Source organism: Puma concolor, chromosome A2 (genome assembly GCF_028749965.1).
Source record: "Puma concolor isolate L17-30 chromosome A2, mPumCon1.1.hap2, whole genome shotgun sequence".
In the NCBI taxonomy this organism is placed as follows: domain Eukaryota; kingdom Metazoa; phylum Chordata; class Mammalia; order Carnivora; family Felidae; genus Puma; species Puma concolor.
Genome location: NC_141668.1, coordinates 90,975,983 through 90,998,921, shown reverse-complemented (window position 1 = coordinate 90,998,921; position 22,939 = coordinate 90,975,983). Strand labels below are relative to the sequence as shown.

At 41.9% G+C, this 22,939-nt stretch overlaps 1 protein-coding gene and 1 non-coding gene across 16 annotated transcripts in view; one reads left to right on the top strand and one right to left on the bottom strand.

Moving 5' to 3' along the window:
- The window catches only part of SRPK2 (SRSF protein kinase 2), a 260,630-nt gene that overhangs the window by 108,158 nt on the left and 129,533 nt on the right, over positions 1-22,939 (top strand). The window lies entirely within an intron of this gene.
- LOC112867133 (U6 spliceosomal RNA) lies at positions 4,022-4,128 on the bottom strand. The gene has a single exon (XR_003224175.1). It is a non-coding gene; the product is annotated as a U6 spliceosomal RNA (small nuclear RNA).

Sequence of the window (22,939 nt, the reverse complement as noted above, 5' to 3'; positions counted from 1 at the left end):
CCAAATGTCAGTATTGTGTGTATCACCTCAGTGCTCTTTGTCGTGGTTGTACTCCATCCTTTACTGTTACTTAATATCATGTTCTTTGTTTGTGTTTAGTTGTGGCAAGATGCACATAACATAAAATTTGTATAATGCTTTTTAAAAGTTAATTTTCTTTAAAAGGAAATCTCTGTATCCCTACCAGAACCTTTAAAAACAATTACTGTTAAATCCTGTCCAGATTCTGTTGTCTGATAAAGGCTTAGGCCTGTGCCATATGCTCCCTCTGTTTACAAGGGAAATTAAATTGGCAAGTGTCATAAAGGAGCTTAAGTGTATGTGTTAGCACCAAAGTGAGACATGCTGTTTGATATACTCAGACAGACTGAAAGAAGTTGGGAAAAGCGTCACTTTCTCAGTGTGCGGTTTGTTGTAATTCAGTCCCAAGTCCCAGGTACCGTATTACCTAACGTGGGTTTGTACCCCAGCAGCAGCACTTCCTCTTCCCTGTGGGATCTGCCCCTCCCCCCACCCCCCATGGTAGATCAGGGAAGTTTTGAACAAATGTGCACTGCTCTTGTAAGAATAACAATGACAACAATAAAAAATAACTCTCCTTCTAACCGTCATATCGCAGATTCCCTTTGGAGCAGAATTCCTTATGTGCCAATAGCTGGAAGAAATTAAAGACTGATTTTGGTGTAGCTTACATTTGTCATCCATCCATCTTCTGTGCGTCCATCCAGCATTTATCAGCAGCGGCTGTGCACTGCCCACTCAGTGATTGGGAAATCAGGGGCCAGCAAAGGCAGCACAGAAGCCTAGGCCCTGTGTAGAAGAGGCTTTGGTGGGTGGCCTCCCCTCACCTAACTTGGGCAGTTTCGTGGGCATCTAGTCATGGACCACACCAGCAGGAAGCTCTTGGCATTTGTTGAAAGAATTACAAATAACCAATAATAGCATTTTGGGTGAACTTACATTGAGGCTAGAGCTGTATACAGTGTAAGGGTTACAGACATTTGCCAAAGGCAAATAGTGATGCCTTTGAGACGAGTTAGGACCAAGGGCCAGATGCAGACTCTAGAACGCTAGAGACCACAAACCCATGTAAAGAGCTAGCTGCTGCTATACTGAATTAAAACGAGGGGAAAAGAGACTGAAAACTGGGGAGGAGGAGGCCAGAGAACTCCCATCCTTTCATATTCTTCTTCAAAGTCTAAAATAAAACACAGGTACCTGGGTAGCTCAGTCGGTTAAGCGTCAGACTTCAGCTCAGGTCATGATCTCAAGGTTCATGGGTTCGAGGCCTGCGTTGGGCTCTGTGCTGACAGCTCAGAGCCTGGAGCCAGCTTCAGATTCTGTGCCTCCCTCTCTCTCTCTGCAGCACCCCCCGCCCCCCTCCCCCGCCGTCTCTCTCAAATACAGACATTAAAAATAAAACAAAATTGTCTTTGTAAATTACTCTGCACATTTATGGTAGCAAAGCTATTGGAAATAAATGGTTTGCAGTATGAGAGTATTAAATTTGTTATAGTTTATCCAGTGTAAGGAATATGCTACAGAGATTAAAACATGATGTAGAAGATTTAATAACAGTGTTATTAAAAGGCATTGTAGAAAAAAAAACAAGAAAGGTGAAAAACAGGCGATAAAAAACTACTAAAGGTGTTCCCACTTCTGTAAGCCCAGCGTGTGTGAGGCTGTGTGTGTATGTGTGTACGTGTAAAAAGAGCCTGTGCACACAAATAACATGGTTTGCAAAGACACACCGCATGAAGCTATGATGCCTGGTACGGTTACACATCTGTCCTTTTGCTTGTAGGTATGTGGTACAGTTTTTATAATGGCATGCTGTGTTTTTGAGATCACATGTTTGTAAAGAACCCGTGTTCCTCCAAAATAAATAAGTAAATAAAGAGGTGGTTGTGGATCAGCTCTTGCTGGCTACTGCCATGTGGAAATCCAGGCCAAATTTTGCCAGCCTTTGTGATTTTTGTGAGAAGTTGACTACTTTTTTCTGTCAGAGCTCTCATTTTAGTCTTAGTTAGTTAGTTAGTTAAAGATTTTTACTTAGAAGTAATCTCTACCCGTGGGGCTTGAACTCACAACCCTGAGATCAAGAGTTGTTTCCCCCACTGACCGAGCCAGCCGGGAGCCCCAGATCTCTCCTTTTAAATGATGGCACAAATTAAAAAACAAAACAAAAACTCGTGCCAGCCTCAAAAGAAAAGAATGTCTGCCATCTAAATTCAGCTCATGGTAAACAGTTTTCTTCTGTGCTGTATAGCACATTGATTTACAATCTGTGAGCCACAGACCTGTGCAGATTTATAGGAAAGGATTTTTAAGTCCTCTGAGTACTATAAGCATTCATTATCTGTAGATTGAAGGCGTGCACATCAAACTGTTGTACTAAGAACTGTATCTCTGGGTTTTTCTGATGTTTCAAATCTGCACAAATACTGGTGAGCATTGTTCTAATAACCATATGCTAAGGTACCAGAATTCAAGAAGATTTCAACTGTTTGGAGTAGGAAGGGCCCCTGAGAGACATGCATTTCTCAAGCTGGGAAGGTGTTCTGTCCATTCATTCATTCTACACGTAGTACAGTACCCACTGTGCTGGGACCTAACCTTCAATAAATTAACCTGAAAATTACAGAGCTAGAACAATATCCTGCTGCTGCAAATGCCACCTCATCCTTTTTCTCCTTTCCCCTTTTCCTTCTTTTTCCGTCTTTCTTTTCCCCCCTCCACCCACACTCCCTCCACAAAAGGATTTGGAGGCTAGTGAGAAGAAGATCTACAATGCAGTAGAAAAAGGGCCAGAGAAAATGCAGGTCAGACTAGAAGGTTACGATGGCGGATAGTCAGAAGCACACGCCGCCAGTTATGTGGCATTTGCTGTGCGCCTGCTGATGGTGACCGGCAAATTTGGCTTTGAGTCTCCTGGCAGCCAAACTAAGGAAAAAAATAGTGTTGCTTACTCTCTATAAGGAGAAAATCTACTAGTTCCTACAGAAGAAGTAAACCTTTTCTCTAACTTAATTATGTTACGTATTATTTAACATAATCCTTTTCAGAAGATATGTTATTTCGTTTTTGAAAATTCAGATAAAAAGGAGAACACAAAAAGCACCATACTTTCATCATAAAAGGTCAGTCTCTAGTATTAATTTTTTAAGTTTAATATTATGTTTTAGCATCAGTAGATCTATAAAAATCAAGCAGACATACTTTCACAGCATTACCATCATCAACAAGAAAACCCAACATCACACTGGCACATTACTCTGGAATTGGCTTTTTACGTTATCATATGCGGTCTTTCTTAGGTTATTAAGTAATCTTCTGTGGGCATTTTTTTATGGTATCATTTTTAAAGGCTGCATAGGACTGAGTCCATGATATGGATAGGTATACCATAATTCTTTTTATTGAGTCTTGGTCTTAGAAATGGAATCACTTAGAAAAGCCAGCTTGTAAGGCTCTCGGTCGGGAGTGTTAAATTGCCTCTGCAAAGCTGGAGCTTTACACTCTTATGGGCAGCGTGTAAAGGACCTTTTTGCTTACACTCTCATTTTGGAGTCTCAGTTGTTTCTTTTCGAGTGTTCTATAGATGATGGTTGACAGTATACTAGACACTGTTGACAGCAGTCCCCTCTGCTTGTTAGCTCTTCTCTCTTGTAAAGCCACCTGTTACTGTGACACCTTCAGCATTCCGCTGGGTGTGCATAAATGAAAGCCAAGTCCATACAGTCAACTTTAACAAACTCTGAGGCAGTAGATTCTTTATTCAGTCAAGCATTCACGAAATGCTTAAGGTATACTTAGTGCCTTTGTTAATGACTTTTAATTTTGTAAGGGATTTCAAGAAGTTGTATCGTAGAAGCTTCTCACCCCAGACAGATGACAAAACATGGCAGACTTTCCTTTTTTATTTTTATTTTCTCAATATATGAAATTTATTGTCAAATTGGTTTCCATACAACACCCAGTGCTCATCCCAAAAGGTGCCTTCCTCAATACCCATCACCCAAAAAATATGGAACGCTTCACGAATTTACGTGTCATCCTTGTGCAGGGGCCATGCTAATCTTCTCCGTATCGTTCCAATTTTAGTATATTTGCTGCCGAAGCGAGCACCCTTTTTTATTTTTAAAAAGATGTACAGGAATTAAGATTCTCTAACCCTCCTTGTCAAACTAGGGCCTTGTGGTTGTTCGGTAAGCATTCACTGACTCTGTTGTAAAACTGAATCACCTTTTTAGGCAAGATCTTCTTTTTGGCCAACTGCATTTTTCTCGCTAGAATTTGTGTTTTTTGGGGGGTGGAGGGTGGGGGGGTAGGGGTGTGTGTACTTTGTAGAGCGGGAGGACGGAATGTGAAGTCCCAGTCCTCAGGTTAGCGTTGCACGCTGGGGAAATAGCATGTGAGAAATCAGAGTGAAGCGAAACATGGTGGTGCCACGTGGGAACTTGAGATGATAATGTAAGGCTGGGAAAGAGGTGAAGGAAAGGGTGGGAAAAGAGGGGAGAGGATTCTTCTGTGCAGTGGTAAGCCTTTTGAATTTTAATGCTGAAGTTTAACAAGAGTCATTGATTGACAGGATTTAGCAAGGGAGACGTTCTGCCCATGTTTAGAACATGCACACACTCCTGCGAGCATAAAGGTCTTTTAGGAAAGTCTTAAGAAACCCGTTTTCCCCTGTAAAATAGAAACAAAGGTTGCAAGATACGTTGCAGAGTTGATGGCAAAATGTTATTCATTTGCTCTGGAAAAGGGTGGAAACATTATGGCAGAATTTACCATTTGAATGACAGAGGGTGGATGAATGCCTTGATGCCTTGAGTGTTAAGCACTGAAATGGATTACCAAGAGAGGCTATGAAGTGTATTCCTCTCCAAGATTTTATAAAGAGGATGGTTCCTTATTTTTTTGGATGGATGGAGATGTCCTAAAGACAGGTGGTCGGTCGGCCTGTCAAACCTTAAGTATTTTTTTCCTGTGTTATGTATGGTTAGTCATGATTACAGGATTTTTGTGGTTAATAAATTGACACCTTTTTTTCCTGAGCTTTTGTAGTTGAAGCAAGATTGCATTGAGATTGCATCGATGATGGATTTATTGCTGTGGTGCTTTCTGTTTCAGCGTCGATGCAAGTATTCATTGCAAAGTGAGCAAATCCAGAAATCGTGTTTGGGTGTAATGAGCTGTGCAGTGTCCGGCCCATCGTCATGTTGTCCCTCCACTGCCATCACTCCTGAGTAGCTCCTGCTGCTCTCGCTGCCCTAAGGCCAGTCATGTTCTCAGCGGTAGCTTGGGCTTGGCATGGCAGTCCACCTGGCTCCTGGAGAAAAAGAAGACAGTTATTACCCCTGCTTCTCTTAGAGGTGCTGTAAAATATTTAACAGCCAGCGACAAAAATGAACTGCTTATCTGTGGTTCACCCTTCTGGTAGCTGGATGGAATCACACATTTTATGGAGAATATGACAGGCCTTCTGATTCTTAGGACTAGATGTTATGATGGATCTGTTTGTAGTGATAGCTCAAAAAAATTTTAATGTTCATTTGTGTGTGTGTGAGAGAGAGAGAGAGAGCGAGAGCGCGCGCGAGAGGGAGGGAGGACGGGGGAGGGGCAGAGAGAGAGGGAGACACAGAATCCAAAGCAGGCTCCAGGCTCTGAGCTGTCAGCACAGAGCCCGATGCAGCTTGAACTCACTGACAGTGAGATCATGACCTGAGCTGAAGTCAGACACTTACCTGACTGAGCCACCCAGGTGCCCCTGTAGTGATAGTTTAAATAAACTCAAGTGAGGCATTTCCCAAGAAATTTCTTTCAATCTAATGTTTTAAAGTAGATCTACTGAAGTTTACTTAAAAACATTTTTTTTTAAGTTTATTTACTCATTCTGAGAGAGAGAGAGAGAGAGAGAGAGAATATCCCAATCAGACTTTGCACTGACAGTGTGGAACCAAGTAGGTGCAAAGCCCGATGTTGGGCTTGAACTCATGAACCATGAGATCATGACCCGAACCAAAGTCAGATGCTCAACTCACTGAGCCACCCAGGCACCCTAAAGTTAACTTTTTCTAAAGTTGAGGCTCTGTCTAGTTACCTCATATGATTTGATACTTTTTGTAGTTTTGAACTTGAGAATTCCCGCTAAGAGTTCAGTGCCGTCACACCCTGCATGTGCATAAAGTGAATTCTGTGTGTTTCTGAATGTGAAATGATGGTGTGTCCCGCCTCAGTCTGGCACAGCCAGCCTTTTCTCCACTGGGGCAACACATCAGTGTCCCTTTGCACTGTTTGTTGCTTTGAGAGCAACAGTTGTGCTTTGAGAGGCATGTGGGCAACAAGGGCTCATGCGAAGAAATAGCAGACTTACACTTCATGTTTCCTGTCCTTCATGCTGGGAGTGATCACCACACTATGAAAATTGTCATTTTCCCTCTAACTTTAATACAGTCGGGATGGTGGAATGTAAAAGTTCACTTATGAATGATGTAACTCAGTTGGAATGACTCGTTTTTATTAACTAATCAAAAGCATTTCACTAGTTCTTGTGACCAGACACGTACAGATGAATATAATGGGGGAACAAAAAAGTCCTAGCCAAAAAAGAGCTTGGAGATCCTGCTCGTCCTCCACGCTTGTTTTCTGCATGAGGAAAACTGATGCCCAAAATGGTGAAGTGATTCATCTCAGGTTCCACATTGGACTCTTGTAACCAGTTACTTTCAGTACTTAAAGTGTAGGAATTTAGAGTCTTGGAACATTGTACAAAGAAATTGACCAGTTTACTTTTTCTTTAAGAAAACCGAGATTGGTTATGCTAAATTATACTAGTGTTGGTAGAATTTGAATTCTATAATTCTCTGCTCTAGCTGGAGAAGAGAGTAATAACCTCAGTGCCTTACAGTGCATTCTCCTGTTCACTGTTAATTTAATTCTTTCAACAGTTCTTGTAGATGTATAGTGTGGATGGGTCTCTCTTCACTTCCTAGGTAAGAAAACCAGTGTGTTTATGATTTCACAGTGTCACCTCGCGGTTCCAACCTCTGCACCTCAGGGGTACAACCGACTGACAAAGATTTCCAGTGTTTCTATGTACGAGGTGTCCTGAGTCAGGTTGCATGCGTTTAATAAGAATATGCACACCTCAGGTCCTTCTCCAGCAACTTGAGTGTCTAAGCACCAAGAAGGCAGAGAGACTAGGGGTGCCAATCTTGGCCGTGAAACAAAGCAAAGATGACTGGCACACCTGGACAGAATTCACGTTTTTGCTATCCTCTTCTCCTTATTTCCCATCCTGGCTTTACGTAGAAGTCTTTAACCCCAAATCTGTTCTATGTGAAGAGAATTATGCAATTTCTTAGGCAAGAGGAGCAGTGACTCTGACCTTCTGGAATCATAGGATCTGCCTCCTTTAAGTAGTGACAGCCTTTTAAGGGGAAGGTAAAAAAGATCATCAATACAATCAATTTTCATACAGAATTAAACTTCATTTTAGGGGGTACCTGAGTGGCTCAGTTGGTTGAGCGTCCAATTTTGGCTCAGGTCAGGATTTCACGGTTCTTGAGTTGGAGGCCAGCTGTTAGGCTCTGTGCTCATAGCTCAGAGCCTGGAACCTGCTTCGGATTCTGTGTTTCCCTCTCTCTCTGCCCCTCCCCTGCTCGCGCTCTCTCTCTCTCTCAAAAATAAAACATTAAAACATTTTTTTTTAAATTAAAAAAATAACCCTTCATTTTAGCTACTGTCTAATACATTTTGTTAGGCACCATTTAATTGTCATATTTTGGGGCACTTGGGTGGCTCAGTCGGTTAAGCGTCTGTCTTCTGCTCAGGTCATGGTCTCATGGTTTGTGAGTCCGAGCCCTGCATCAAGCTCTGTACTGACAGCTCAGAGCCTGGAGCCTGCTTCAGATTCTGTGTCTCCTTCACTCTGTGCTCCTCCCCTGTTCATGCTCTCTCCCTCCCTCCCTCCCTCCCTCCCTCTCTCCCTCTCTCCCTACCCTCCCTCCCCCCTCTCAAAAATAAACATTAAAAATTTTTTTTTAAAAATTGTCATATTTTGTTCAGTTAATGGTTAAAAACTTCAAACAATAAAATGAGAACCCTGTAAAAGGTGTAGCTCCTTTTGGGGGGGAGGGGGATATATATGGTACTTAAGTGATTTAAAAAAAAAAATTATTTTTTTACATTTATTTATTGTTGAGAGACGGCGTGAGCAGCAGAGGTGCAGAGAGAGAGGGAGACACAGAATCTGACGCAGGCTCCAGGCTCTGAGCTGTCCGCACAGAGCCCGATGCAGGGCTCGAACCCGTGAACCGGGAGATCAGGACCTGAGCCAAAGTCACATGCTTAACAACTGCCTGAGCCACCCAGGTGCCCCAAGTACTCGAGTGATTTTTAATAGCTGCACAGGTATTATTGCACTTTGATGATGAGTGATAATAGTTTGGAAAGCTCATCATCATTTAGTCCATCCCATTCTCCTCCTGCTCTTCCTCATTTATTAATGCCTAATGGTCATCGAGTTAGGGACTTCTTCCAGACATGCTTTCAGTTAGTCCTCATAGCATTATTATCTCTGTTTCACAGATGGATTGTAGATAACACCCAGAGTCACAGAGCTGATGAGTTTTAAGAAGTGCTTCCATTTTACAACACTGAATGTATTCACACTTCACCTCTAGAGAAAAACGGTTAATGGCAGGAGGAAAGACTTCTGTTAACATGCAGCCTTGTGCTGTAATTGTGAACCCATAGAGACATGGTTTTGATTCCCAGTTCACATGGTACTGTAAGGACCAGGACCCTCCATTTTTCTCTGTAATCCACCAAATTTGAATGCCAGTAGGAGAGGCCCAGCCCCTGCCAGTAGCACAGGACCCACCATTTACCGTTGTGTTTCTTAGTGCTTCATACTCACCTACCTGAATTTTTTTTTTTTTACGGTTTTATTTTTTAATTAATCCCTACACCCCACGTGGGGCTCGTACTTAGAACCCGGAGATCAAGAGTTGCATGCTCTATTGACTGAGCCAGCCAGGCCCCTTCACCTACCTGATTCTTGCAGACATTTAAGCCATGAACTAGTCACATAAAGAGAAATCTTCCTTTATCTGGAAATACCACTCATCAGCAGATTTAACTCGTACAGTCCCTCTTCTCCCGACAGTTCTAGATTACTGTTACTAACTGAAATTGGTAAAATTTGTGGTAGTCTTCGGTATTTAAAATATCTGGCACTGAAATACACAGATACGCTTAACACAAAAGGTTTCTGTTGTTGGTTTGTAAAGAAGTTGGGGTAGAAGATGAACTACAAGCCATCCTCCTCAGTTTCTTTGGTTTCCCTTATCCAAACGTTGGCCCTTCCACAGGGTCTCTGTCCTAGGCCTGTTGCTCTTGCCTGCATTCCCTCTGAAGATGATCTCATCTGTTTCCATGGTGTTGAGTACCATCTGTGTGCTGATGACTCCCAAATTTATATCTCAGCTCTCCATTCTGAGCTGCAGACATATATATCCACCTGCCTACTTTACATCACTACCTAAATGCCTTTTGAAACCTAAAATGTAACTGGCCATGAATCAAACTCTTTATCTTGTTTAATCCTTCTTGACTCTGCTGATAGACAGGTTACATGGCCACTCTGTGCTTCACTTTTCTGTCTCATAAAATGTACTTGTAGGGGGAGGAGAGGGACTAAATAATTCTTTTGCTATATGGCTGCCCTCAGGGGCTCTAGGATCAAGGACAAAAATTACCCTGTATGTTTAAATGTTAAAGTTTTACTCTGCCTCTGTGGGTTTAAATGAACATTATAAATAGCTTTGAAAGAAAGCAGAAGGCAACAGGAAATTTTATAAGGTCTATAAAAGGATAGAAAGAAGTTCCCTAATCTTGGCCCAGCAAATAGTGAGGATTTTTGCTGATGTGGACGGTTGACCTTTGAACAACATGAGTTTGAACTGTGTGGGTCCCACTTATACACAGCTATTTTTTTTTTTTTTTTACATTTCTTTTTTTTAATTAATTTTTTAATGTTTATTTATTTTTGAGAGAGAGAGACAATGCGAGAGGGGGAAGGCAGAGAGAGAGGGAGATACAGATTCAGAAGCAGGCTTTAGGCTCTGAACTGTCAGCACAGAGCCCAATAGGAAGCTCAAACTCATGAGCCGTGAGATCGTGACCTGAGCCGAAGTCAGAGGTTCAACCAGCTGAGCCATCCAGGCGTCCCCCACCCACTTATTTTTGTTTGTTTGTTTTTACACTTCTATAAGTGAATTTTTTTCCTTATCATTTTCTTAACATTTTCTTTTCTCTCCTTTTACCTTATTGTACGAATACAGTATATAATATACAAAATATGTGTTCATTATGGTATCAGTAAGGGTTCCTGTCAACAGTAGGCTGTTAGTAGTTAAGCTTTTTGGGAGTCTGAAGTTATATGTATGTGGCTTTTCCACTGTATAGTGGTCAGTGCCCCTAACCCTCAGATTGTTCAGAGGTTACCTGTGTATGTAACTTTCAAGGTTTTCTTTGTACCAGCTACTGGAGCCGCTGTCATCTCTCTGCCAGACTTCTTGCTCATGTGACGACTTCTCCTCCTCCGCCTTCTCCTTCAGAGAAAGAGTACGAGTAGAGGGGAGAGAGGGAAAGAATCTCAAGCAAGCCCCACGTTCAGTGTGGAGCCCAACTCGGGGCTCGATCCCACAACCCTGGGATCATGATCTGAGCTGAAATCAAGAGTCGGATGCTTAACCCGTGGAGCCACCCAGGTGCCCCGCTTATGTTACTTCTTAACTGTCAAGCACAGTGTGGGGCCTCTGTGACCAGGAATGGTCCTTCTATCTCTAAAATTTTGTCACACTGCTCATTTGAATTTAAAGAGTGAATATTTATAGCTTTGTATAGATTCAAAATCCCCAGCATTATGTGACCTCCTCATTTTTCCTCAGAGTCTACATCTGGTTGGTCACTGGGTCCTGTTAATTCCCTTGCAAGCATCCTTCCCAAACCCTGTGCTTCTCTGTGACCTTCGTGCACTGCTTTTATTCAGCCTTCCTGCCTCTGGCCTCCAGTGCTGCTCAGTCTCTTTGCTGCCTGTCACCAGCCCCTCCCCTTTGCCCATTGTGTCACCTCCAGGATCTCATTCCTACGAGAGACTTCCTGGTCAGGCTTGAGAAGGTCTTTTCACTGTTGGGTGCCCCCCACCTGCAGTTCCTGCTGCCCTTGGCTCTTCACTCCTCGCCTTCTTCATAAGTGCTCTTCCCTCTGCATAGACCTCACCGTTCAGACGCTGTCCCCACTTTGAATGGCCCCTCCTGTGCCCCTTCAGAGGGTCCTTCTCTGTTTGTGTCTCCCAGAAAGCCGTTGATACATCTGAGAAGCTGCCCGTCACCCCATTAGATGGTGAGAGAGTTTCATCCATCTTGGTGGCGTTCCTGGCACATCTTGTAGCTCATATAGTAGACACAAATTTTATTTGCATAAAAGATTTTTAATTTCTTTCCCAATTAGTAAGGAGGTTTACACTGAGAAAAAAATTTTTTCTTTTTAATCAGACAGTATTGTTGGGCAATATTCTCTTAATTTGCTCTCTCCTGAAAAGCTCTGTTAGATGTTTGTTTCTGTAGCTGTTTCACCCAACCTCCCTGTGCTCGGAAACCTTAAAGGACTCCCACTATCTTCTGTGGGGACTCCAGTGGCATCTTTCTGCTAGAACTCTTTTCTCCCGGAAACACTTACCTGATGTTTGAATTGCCCGTGCGCCAGGAGCCTTGGAGGCATACCAGTTAATTAATGGCAGAATTGGGACCGGAGCTTAACTGCTTCCTGTCTAGTGCTCTTTCCCTTGCATCTGTCTGATGCCAGCAGCGAGGACACTAGGCGCAACTCCCTAGATTGGACTGGGGAAGTTTTGTTGATGCCGTTTTTCACATTTAAATCTTAGAGGGGCGCCTGGGTGGCGCAGTCGGTTAAGCGTCCGACTTCAGCCAGGTCACGATCTCGCGGTCCGTGAGTTCGAGCCCCGCGTCAGGCTCTGGACTGATGGCTCGGAGCCTGGAGCCTGTTTCCGATTCTGTGTCTCCCTCTCTCTCTGCCCCTCCCCCGTTCATGCTCTGTCTCTCTCTGTCCCAAAAATAAATAAAAAACGTTGAAAAAAAAATTTATAAAAAAAAAAAATAAATAAAATAAATCTTAGGTGTTTGGCTGAACTGCCGCTGTGTATCAGTCCACTCTGATTTATGGATATTATAATCTGGATAACTGAAATTTAAAATTCTGTACTTCTTCTCAAATTCAGAGTTTATTAAAATTCTCAACTTGGTTCACAGCCCTTACTAAACTCACTAGTTACTATTTAAGGTTGTTTGGCAAGTGACTTTGGGATTTTGAATTTAATCTTGGTCACCTCTGCTCCTTCTCATGTTCTTCAACTGTAAAATGACATACAGACTTGGAAAATTGAGATTACAATGTAAAGATGTCCAGGCTTTTTGAACTTTGTCCACGCCGTCTACCAGAATAAATAAAATACAGGAAGTAGCCTTACATATTTGAGATACTGCTTCCTTGGTAGGCTTTGAGCCTTTGTAGCTTTCTGTCCTTATATTCAGGTTTTGGCTGTAGTCAAGCCAAAGGTTACTCCTAAGGATTAGAGATCCGGCTTGCCTTAAGATTCATTGGTGAGCCCAGCTGGCCGCTCATTTGGCTGCCGCAGGCCAGGCTAGGCCCTGTCTTGTGTGGATGTGAGCTAAAAATAGAGGATTCATTTTGGGTTGGCAAAGCCCAGGCTCTGGGTGGTTTTCGTTGCTTGTTTCAGACTGGACTTTGTGTGTGTGCTTGTGAGTGGATCTTTGTGTATACAGTAGAACCTGATAATACTCTGCTGTACTTACTGTGGGGCTTTGTCTACAGCCCACCCCCCCCCCCCCGCCACCCCCCATAAACTATCAGCCTCTTCCTCATGAACAGGCAGAGGAAGAGGGATCCTATCAGATAACTTAGAGCTCTGAAACGACAGGGGCATTTGAGATGGTGTTGCTCACGTTATAGATGAGGTAGCAGACCTAGAAATGTTGCCCATCATGAATCAGATGATAATCGCACAAGATAGAAATGGCAGCAGGGGGAAATATTTGATTTTTTAATTGAAAAATACGTATCAGTTTATGATTTGGTCTTTGGACTTGGAGTAAGGTTATCATGCAGAGAATGGCAGACTCTTGACAGTGGCCTTGCCCTGGTGACCTTTTCTCCGGAGAAGATTTCCTTCTAATAGCTTTAAGCTTTTCCAGTTGTCTGTTTGAGAAGGGTGGTGGGTGGTCATAGAGGGAGTTACTGATCGTAATGTAAGTCCTTGAGAATTGTCTCAGTACTTCACTGGGAGAGGCAATAGGGGTGTGAGAAGGGGGGAACAGGAGAGGCTGTGGCAACAAAAGATCAAGTCCTACTTCATCTCCATCCTGCATGGAATCATCCTTTCCTGTAAGGGAAGGGAACACTTTGTGGTGATAGATTTATAGAATATTAGTACCGAAAGCAGCATGATACATTGGAAGAGAGAGTATGGGCTTTGGAGCCACGGATGAGAAACTAAATCTTGGCAAGCTACCTAACTTATGTCTTAGGTTTTCTTGATCTTCAAAATAAAGATGATAATGCCCACCTCACATGGAATTGTGAGGATTTAAAGAGATAATGTTTATAAAACGGATGTTTAAGAGGTAGTGGGTGGTATTGTTTTCTGATCACATGCTCTGGAATCAGGCCAGATTTTCTAATGCGCTCAGACACCAGATTGCTTTGTTTATCTTGGGCAAGTAGGTAACCTTCTCTGGGCCTCAGTTTCTGTATGTGTATAAAGCAAATATAATAATGCATACCAGTTGGGAAATTATGAATTTAACCATTCAATAAATGGCTTAGATGCCACAGAGAGGGAATGTCTAAATTTAGCTTGATGGTCCTGTTCTGTACCTTAGGTTGTTACCATCTAATTTTGGTGTCAGAATTAGAGTTTTTAAAAGTTTATTTATTTTGAGAGAGAGGATGTGCAAGTGGAGGAGGGGCAGAGAGAGAGGGAGAGAGAATCCAAGCAGGTTCCGCATTGTCAGTGCAGAGCCTGACGTGGGGCTTGAACTCACAAACTGTGAGATCATGCCCTGAGCCGAAATCAAGGAGTTGGACACTTAAACTACTGAGCCACCCAGGTGCCCCTAGAGTTAGAGTTCTTTAGAAGCAGAATTTCAAAAAGAAGTTTACATTCTTTCCCTACCATATAGTCTCTTTTTAAAAAGTTATTTTGTATTCTGACACCATTTCAGTGTTTTCACTTGGAGTCCTTGTATCTTTTTGCCTCTATATTCTTTCCATCAGTTTGGTAAAATGGTTCTTGATCATTCTTTAAAAGGCAAACAAACAAAACAATAATAAAAATAAAGCATTGCAGGGGTTCCTGGGTGACTCAGCTGGTTACATGTCTCACTCTTGGTTTCAGCTCAGGTCGTGGAATCAAGCCCTGTTCCAGGCTCTGTGCCAGCGTGGAGTCGGCTTAAGATGCTCTCTCACTCTCTCTTTAGGAAAAAAAAAAAAAAAAAAAAAAAAAGGGCAAAAGATTATCTGCCAAACTATTAAACAAAATAATAAAGCATTGCAGATTGTGCACTGGAATTGTGCTGCCAAAGATTACTTAAATTAAGCATCTTAAACTAGCAAATATTCATTAAATATTATATATATATAGGGGCGCCTGGGTGGCGCAGTCGGTTAAGCGTCCGACTTCAGCCAGGTCACGATCTCGTGGTCCGTGAGTTCGAGCCCCGCGTCAGGCTCTGGGCTGATGGCTGGGAGCCTGGAGCCTGTTTCCGATTCTGTGTCTCCCTCTCTCTCTGCCCCTCCCCCGTTCATGCTCTGTCTCTCTCTGTCCCAAAAATAAATAAACGTTGGAAAAAAAATTTGTTTTTAAAAATATTATATATATATATATATCTGGTAAAAATATTGATAAACATCTGGGTAAATATCCGGTAAATATTTTTATGTGTGGCAAATAAAGCCCTCCAATAAATCAAGAGCATGTTGAAAATACAACATATGAGAAAAAACACTTTACAAAATGTTTCAAGGCAGTATGCTTCCTCTTTCTTCATCGATCTTGCCATTTTTAGAGACAAATGAGGTTCAAAGGTCAGCTGTTAGTTCACCCTGTGCTTCTCTGAAACTACAATCTGTGTTGAGGCTGTTAACGTTAAGAAGGTTTTTGTTCCTTTTTCCCCTCCCTCTCTCCCTCTCCCTTCATCCTGGCCTGTTTGTAATTTCTGTCTGGGATTTATATGTAGAGAACTTTACAAACCAGACATAATATGTAATGCCTCATGTGATTTTTTTATACCCTTTCTGTATTCTTGGGACTCTGTTTAAAGAAATGTTTTAAAATGTGTTTGTTCTCCCCTGCTTCCAGATAAAATTATTTCACTATCACTCCGTGAAAGGATAAAAGTACGTTTATAAAAAAAATTACCTATGACCTTTTAGGCTGAGCCCAGCGTATGTGATTTGGAAACTGACTTCCCTCTCCTGTAGGTAAAATATCATCAGTAGAGGTGGGGAATGTGAGCAGAATTCATCTTCAGAAAAGAGTACTCGGAGGGAGGAAAGGAAATAGACTGTAGGTAAGGAACGGTTGCTGACAAGGCAGAAAACCAAAAGCGAAAGCTGCTACAAAGCAAGATCTTGTTTAAAAAGAGGAGGAAAGAAATAAGCTCAAGGGATTCTGGCTTTCTTACTGTTATCAATTACGTATCGCTCTTTTTGAATCTATGCTCTGATTTCCCCCTAGTTGGTTTTTCTGTCGTTGCTTTGTATTCTAGAGCACTGTTCCTATATCTGGGTCTGTCGAATTAAGAGTCTGTTAATTAAGTTATATTTATTTATTTATTTTGCTCTCATCCCACCTCATCATGTCAGCTTCTAGGAGTATATTCGAAACCATGTCTTTTGATTTTCCCCTCCAGCCTTCTTAAGGGCTCTGACCTACTTAAAGGGGGGAAGAAAACCCCAAATGATACACTATTTTGGGTGTGGAGAACTGGGCGTACTGTTTCATTGATGCCTTGATAATTCAGGAAAAAGTCCTTTGTTCTCTCTGTTTTTTATTGAATGACTTCCTGTGCAAGGACAAATTGGGTCAACATTTTTTCTGACCTAAGAAGGAAGGGGTGGTATCTATATTTTGCATCTTCTGATGCTAATTCTATTGCAGTTTTTAAAAAACGTCTTTCATTAAAATTTTGGATTTGTTAGGACTTAGATTTATCTTCTTGTTCCCCTGTTTGCCTTTGGTAAAAATAAATTGTGCTAGGGAAGGATAATTTATAATTCGTAGCCTCTTCTGATGAATGGTACTATTTCTAAAGTGGAGGTTTCTAATCAGTAGGCTGAGCTATTCAGGTATGTAGGGCAACCCTACAGCTGGGTTTGCCAAGGATAGCCCCAATTTAAGGATGTTTTCTTGGATTATTAATAAGGGAAGGAAAGAAAGAAGCCCTTACGGAACGATGAATTATGTGGTCATCCTTGCTTCATGTCTCCATAGGTCTCTAGTGTGGTTAATGTGTCCACACTTTCTTCTCGGGGGTCAAAATGTCCATTTGGGCAGAAAACTTGGAAAGGTGTGTTTCAAAATGATTGTGGTTGTGTCTGTCTAGTTAGTGGGATTATAAATGATGTTACATTTTTCAGTGAGCTTGCTCTAGTTTCCAGCTTTCTACTAAACAAAATAATTTTGTTATTAAAACCAAAAGAACTGTATTTCAGAAATTGTTTATGCTTAACAAATATAAAATGGAGACTGTGTAATGGTGAAGCCTGTCAATCAGGCTTTTGCATTCCAAGCAGTACAAGTTGATTTTGTGTATTTTAACTAGTAACACAGTTTATTGGAATGACTGAAGTATAGTTGACTCTCAAACAATGAGGAGGTTATTAAAACAATCCTGTATGTAACTTTTGACTCCTGAAAACATAACTACTAATAGCCTACTGTTGACTGGAACCCTTACTGATATTGATCAGCACGTATTTTGTATGTTACATGTATTATAGACTATATTGTTACAATGAAGTAAGCTAGACAAAGGAAAATGTTATAAAAATCATAAGGCAGAGAAAATACATTTGTAGTATTGTACTGTATTTGTCAGTACCATCAGTTTATGTCATCTGTTTACAAGACGAATTGTCTATCAGTACCTGCATTAATGTCTTACCTGATACCAAACACTATAGCTGTTACACATATTTCTAACACTAGACATCAGAAATGAAAACAAACTTGGGGTGCCTGAGTGGCTCAGTCGGTTAAGTGTCCGACTTCGGCTCAGGTCATGATCTCATGGGTCATGAGTTCGAGCCCTGCTTCAGGCTCTGTGCTGACAGTCTGGAGCCCTGGAGCCTGGAGCTTTGGGTTCTATATTTCCCTCTCTCTCTCTGCCTCTCCCCGACTTGTTCTCTCCACCCCTCAAAAATAAATAAATGTTAAAAAATTTTTTTGAATGAAAGCAAACAAAAAACAAAAGAGTAACCAAAAGAAAATGTGAAAAAGAAATGTATGTTTATTTATAGGGTATGAGTCATGCAGTGATAATGAAGTAGCAACAATATGGTTGTTTTATGGTAGCCTACTATAATCGATATGATTGCTTCACGGGAGCCTAGCTTCTATACCAGTGAATGAATCGTTATAAAACTTTTGTGCTTTACAGTATTACAGTCCTATTCATAATAAAGTATTGGAAACATTGTTGCATTAAAAAATTACTTATCTGTGATGATAGGGTGATAGGCAGTTCCTCCAGTTATGAGAGAGGGAGGCATAGTGTACAGTAATGTAATTCTTTGAAAGCACAGTTATAAAACAGAAAATTAACAGTATTTTATATTAACTCTCACTCACCTTATGCCTACATAAGGATGGGCTGTCCATTTCCATGCAAGTCTTAGACACAGTGTTCCTTGTGGTGAATATGTAGGCGATGATGGTGATGACACAGAAATATCCCATACATTGCTTGTCATGCATGCAGTTATTAGATACTAACACAAAGACACACACATACACAACAGTTAAGTTTATTTAAAAGAATTTTTTTAATGTTTATTTTTGATAGACACAGAGTGTGAGTGGGGGAGGGGCAGAGAGAGAGAGAGAGATAAAATATGAATGAATGAATCAATCAATCAATCAATCTGAAGCGGGCTCCGGGCTCCGAGCTGTCAGCACAGAGCCTAACGTGGGGGTCAAACTCACAAACCACGAGATCATGGCCTGAGTCAAAATCGGTTGCTTAACCAACTGAGCCAGCCAGGTGCCCCTCACAACAGTTAAGTTTATTAACTGTATGGCATGATGAGTGTTTACTCTTCACTGAGTGGACATCGATCATCACAAAGTCTTGTCATCTTTGGGTTGTGTAGTATGAGGGGGAAGAAACAGAAGAGGAGGGGTTGGTCTTACTGTCTTAGGAGTGGCAGAGGCAGAAGGGGAGGCTGGGGGCGGAGCAGGCACTCTGGTACATGTAACCTTACGGGGATACCTCATAATTTCTGACTTTTTTTTTTTTTTTTTTTTTTTGCTTTTTCAGTTCTCTAAAAATGTTTCTAAGATCCATGCCTTGAAACCCTTCACCCACCCATTTCTGCCACATCAGCAGTCTCTTTCATGATTTCCTTGATTGGCTCTTTCGTAAATCCTGTGAAGTCATGCATAACATCTGGACACAGTTTTCTCCAGCAGGAATATTCTTTCAGTCTTGATGGCTTTCATGGCTTTTTCTAGAACAGTGGCATCTTCAATGGTGTAAGCCTTCCATACTCTCATGATGTGCTATCAAGGTTCTCTTCCGTAGTGTTCACAATGCTTTCCAGACATCACTGTGTGTAACGAGCCTTAAAGTTCCTTATGACCCCCTGATCTAGAGGCTGAGTCAGAGTCATTGTGTTTGGGGGCAAGTAGACTATTTTGATACCTTTGGTGTTGAACTCATGGGATTCTGGTTGGCCAAGGGCATTGTCCAGTATTAAAAGAACTTTATTAAAAAAATTCTTTTTAGGGGCGCCTGGGTGGCGCAGTCGGTTAAGCGTCCGACTTCAGCCAGGTCACGATCTCGCAGTCCGTGAGTTCGAGCCCCGCATCAGGCTCTGGGCTGATGGCTCAGAGCCTGGAGCCTGTTTCCGATTCTGTGTCTCCCTCTCTCTCTGCCCCTCCCCCGTTCATGCTCTGTCTCTCTCTGTCCCAAAAATAAATAAAAAACGTTGAAAAAAAAAATTAAAAAATTAAAAAAAAATTCTTTTTAATGTTTATTATTTTTTGAGAGAGAGAGAAGTGGGGGCGGGGGGGGGGGGTGGGTGGGTGGTGGAGACAGAGAGAGAGATGGAGATACAGAATCCAAAGCAGACTCCAGGCTCATAGAGCCCAGTGCGGGTCTCGAACCTTCGAACTGTGAGATCACGACCTGAACTGAAGTTGGATGCTCAACCGACTGAGCCACACTGGCACCCCTTAAAAGAACTTGAAAAGGCGGCCCCCAAGGCACTTGCTGATCAGGGACAAAGCTTGAGGGAACCCATCCAGAAAAAGGATTCTCACTGTCCAGGCCTACTTGCTGTGCAACCAAGCACTGGCAGCTGATGTTTATCTTTGCCCTTCCAGGCTAGGAGGTTAGCAGCTTTACAGACAAGGGCAGTTCTCATCATAAACCGGACTGCATTTGCATGAAACAGTAGAGATAGACTATTCCTTCCTGCCCTAAGTCCTGGTGCTCACTTCTCTTCCTTTTTTATCAATGTCCTTTGTGGCACTTTTTTCCCCGAACAGGGCACTTTCGTCTGCATTAAAAACCTGTTCAAGCAAATATCCTTTCTCTTCAGTAATGTCCTTAATGGCGTCTGGGAAGTCATCTGCTATCTCCTGGTTGGCAGAAGCGGCCTCTCCTGTTATCTTAACTTTTTTTTTTAAGCGAAATCTCTTTCTAAAATTACCGAACCATCCTTTGCTGGCATTACATTTTCCAGCTTTAGATCGTTCACTTTCCTTTTACTTGAAGTTGTCATATAATGACTTCGCTGTTTCTCAAATCGTACCAGTCTTTAGAGATATGCCTTTCTTTTAGCAATCCGCACCCACATTAAAGCTGCATTTTCAATATGGGGTAAAAATGTATTTTGCAAAAAGTCCAAGGTTTCTGTGCCTGCTGGCATAGCAGCAGTGACAGATTCATTAACTTCCTTTTCTTATTTCTACAGTGGTCCTTGCGCTGGATTCATTTATCTTGAAATGGCGGACAACTGCAGCTGCAGACCTCAATCCATGTACATGCCACGCCATTTAACTTTTTCTTGTAAGGTCACGCTTCTTGGGAGCACTTCCAGCCTCACTAGTGGCACTTCTTATGGGTCCCCTGGTGTGATTCAGGGTTACCAGTATTGCACGAAACACAATGAGAAATACACAAGAGTTGTGAGAGGTCGCCTTTACTGAGATACAGAGTTTACTGGAGATGCAAACTGCGCGTTCAGTGATTGGGGTCACCTTGCACTTGAAGTGCGCACTCTCACCACTTGAGCTCTCCGCAGTAGCAACAGGAGGTGGCTATGAAATGTTTACAGGAGTGCAGTGTGTATTACAGTTAATTTTATGCAGTTATGGTTTAATGAATCCTTCTCTTGACTACACATGGCACCATGTACAGTTTGTAAGTGTATAAGTTTTGATAAATTTTAACTTTTTATAATAGATTCATGTATATTTTATGGTAGTAAGTGATAAAATAGTGTAGTACCTACATATATTTTATGCATTCGTGACATACCTAATTTTTTCTTAAAATTTTTTTTTACATTTCTAGGCCATGTAGTTTGTGAGTTTATTCAAATTGTCAAAAATCTCCAAAAAACTTTTCAATGTGTTTATTGAAAAAAAATCCCTAGGGGCGCCTGGGTGGCGCAGTCGGTTAAGCGTCCGACTTCAGCCAGGTCACGATCTCGCGGTCCGTGAGTTCGAGCCCCGCGTCCGGCTCTGGGCTGATGGCTCAGAGCCTGGAGCCTGTTTCCGATTCTGTGTCTCCCTCTCTCTCTGCCCCTCCCCCGTTCATGCTCTGTCTCTCTCTGTCCCAAAAATAAATAAAAAACGTTGAAAAAAAATTTAAAAAAAAAAAAAAAAAAAAAAATCCCTATATAAGTGGACTTGCACAGTTCAAACCTGTGTTGTTGAAGGGTCAGGTGTAGGTGATGGAACAACAGAAAAGCTGAGGGACTGGTGGAGAGACAGCAGCCACTGCCACGGTGCTGGGGCAGTCTTGGGTCATGATGGCTGCTGGCACCACTGTAGCTGGACGCCTTGTGCTGTCATTTTGCTTCCTGGGCCACGGGCCTGTGCTTTGGCCTTCAAGGAGCAGGGACACATCTCGTCTTCTACTCCAGGAGTGGGAGGCAGAGTTTCATGGTGACTCCTGCATGAGCTTTTCTTATCATCTATTTACACCCAAGAGATGAGACTAAGAACAATAGTAGTAATAATGGTTTAGTTTTCTTGATATCCCATCTATTAGGAATTTGAAGGAGGCATGCAGCGTCTTTAAAAGAAATCTGCTTTGGTTTGAAAATGATGATTAATTACCACTTGTTGAAAGTCCCGACTCATGTTCCTTGGCTGTTGTTTTCTCCGCATGACTCAGCCCTTACTTAGAACCTCTTGTCATTTGCCTGGTTGGGGGAGTATGGAATAGTTATTTTGACAGAGGGGTTGATTTAGATCTATGCTTTGCCTTTAGTTCTGGGTTATTTTGCTCATGAGTTGTTTCAATCGTAATAATACTGTAGCTTTTTTAGTGCCTTAATTGTCAGAGTATACTGCTGGTGTTATTGGCTGTTTATAAACATTTAAATGCTTTCCCCGAAATCAGTCCAAGACACGTGTGTGTGTGTGTGTGTGTGTGTGTGTGTGTGTGTGTGTGTGTGTGTAAAATGAACTTAAAACCAAGCAGGAAAAAATAAGAGTTCTGTTGTGTTAATTGCTCTGGATATGCTTTCTTAGGTTCTTAAGGTTTGGTTTATGGCCTCAGTAGAGCAGCCACGTGCTTCATGTCTGGTGGCAGGAGCCACATGTGTGAGAAAGAACTTGACTTACCTGAGTCACGATATTTATTTTTTAATTTTTTTTTAACGTTTATTTATTTTTAATACAGAGAGAGACAGAGCATGAACAGGGGAGGGGCAGAGAAAGAGGGAGACACAGAATCTGAAATGGGCACCAGGCTCTGAGCTGTCAGCACAGAGCCCGACGCGGGGCTCGAACTCACAGACCGTGAGATCATGACCTGAGCTGAAGTTGGATGCTTAACCGACTGAGCCACCCAGGTGCCCCCTGAGTCATGGTATTTAAACATACACGGTAATTAGAGCAAAAACTTTGTGGCCTCAGAGTTAAGCCTGATTTACATTTTTCTAATCAGAAATTGAATGTGAGATTTAAGTAGTGTTTAGAGTTCCTTCCAGGGGTGAAAAATATTTGGGCCCCAGAGGAATTATCCGCTTAGACGATTTGCCCCTCTGAACTTGTAGTTGTCTTAGTAAGGAAGATTTGTTTGATGAACCAGAATATTTGCACATTCTTCTCCTGGGAGTTACAACATTTAATCGATCCAGGTAAAGGTGTAAGTGTGTTTTGAGAATGTGCTGAGTAGTTTGCATAGTTTAGTGGATCTTCTAGTAGTAGACTTGCGGTAGGGAGTTGGGAGTATGCAGAATGTTATGACAAATAGTATTTGTTAGCTTTTCTAGTCTTATTTTTTCCTTTAAGTTTTAGAATTTATCATTTTGGCAGCCGACAGAACGGTATTTCAGAAAGTCACCTTTTCAAACCAAGTTTGATCAAAAG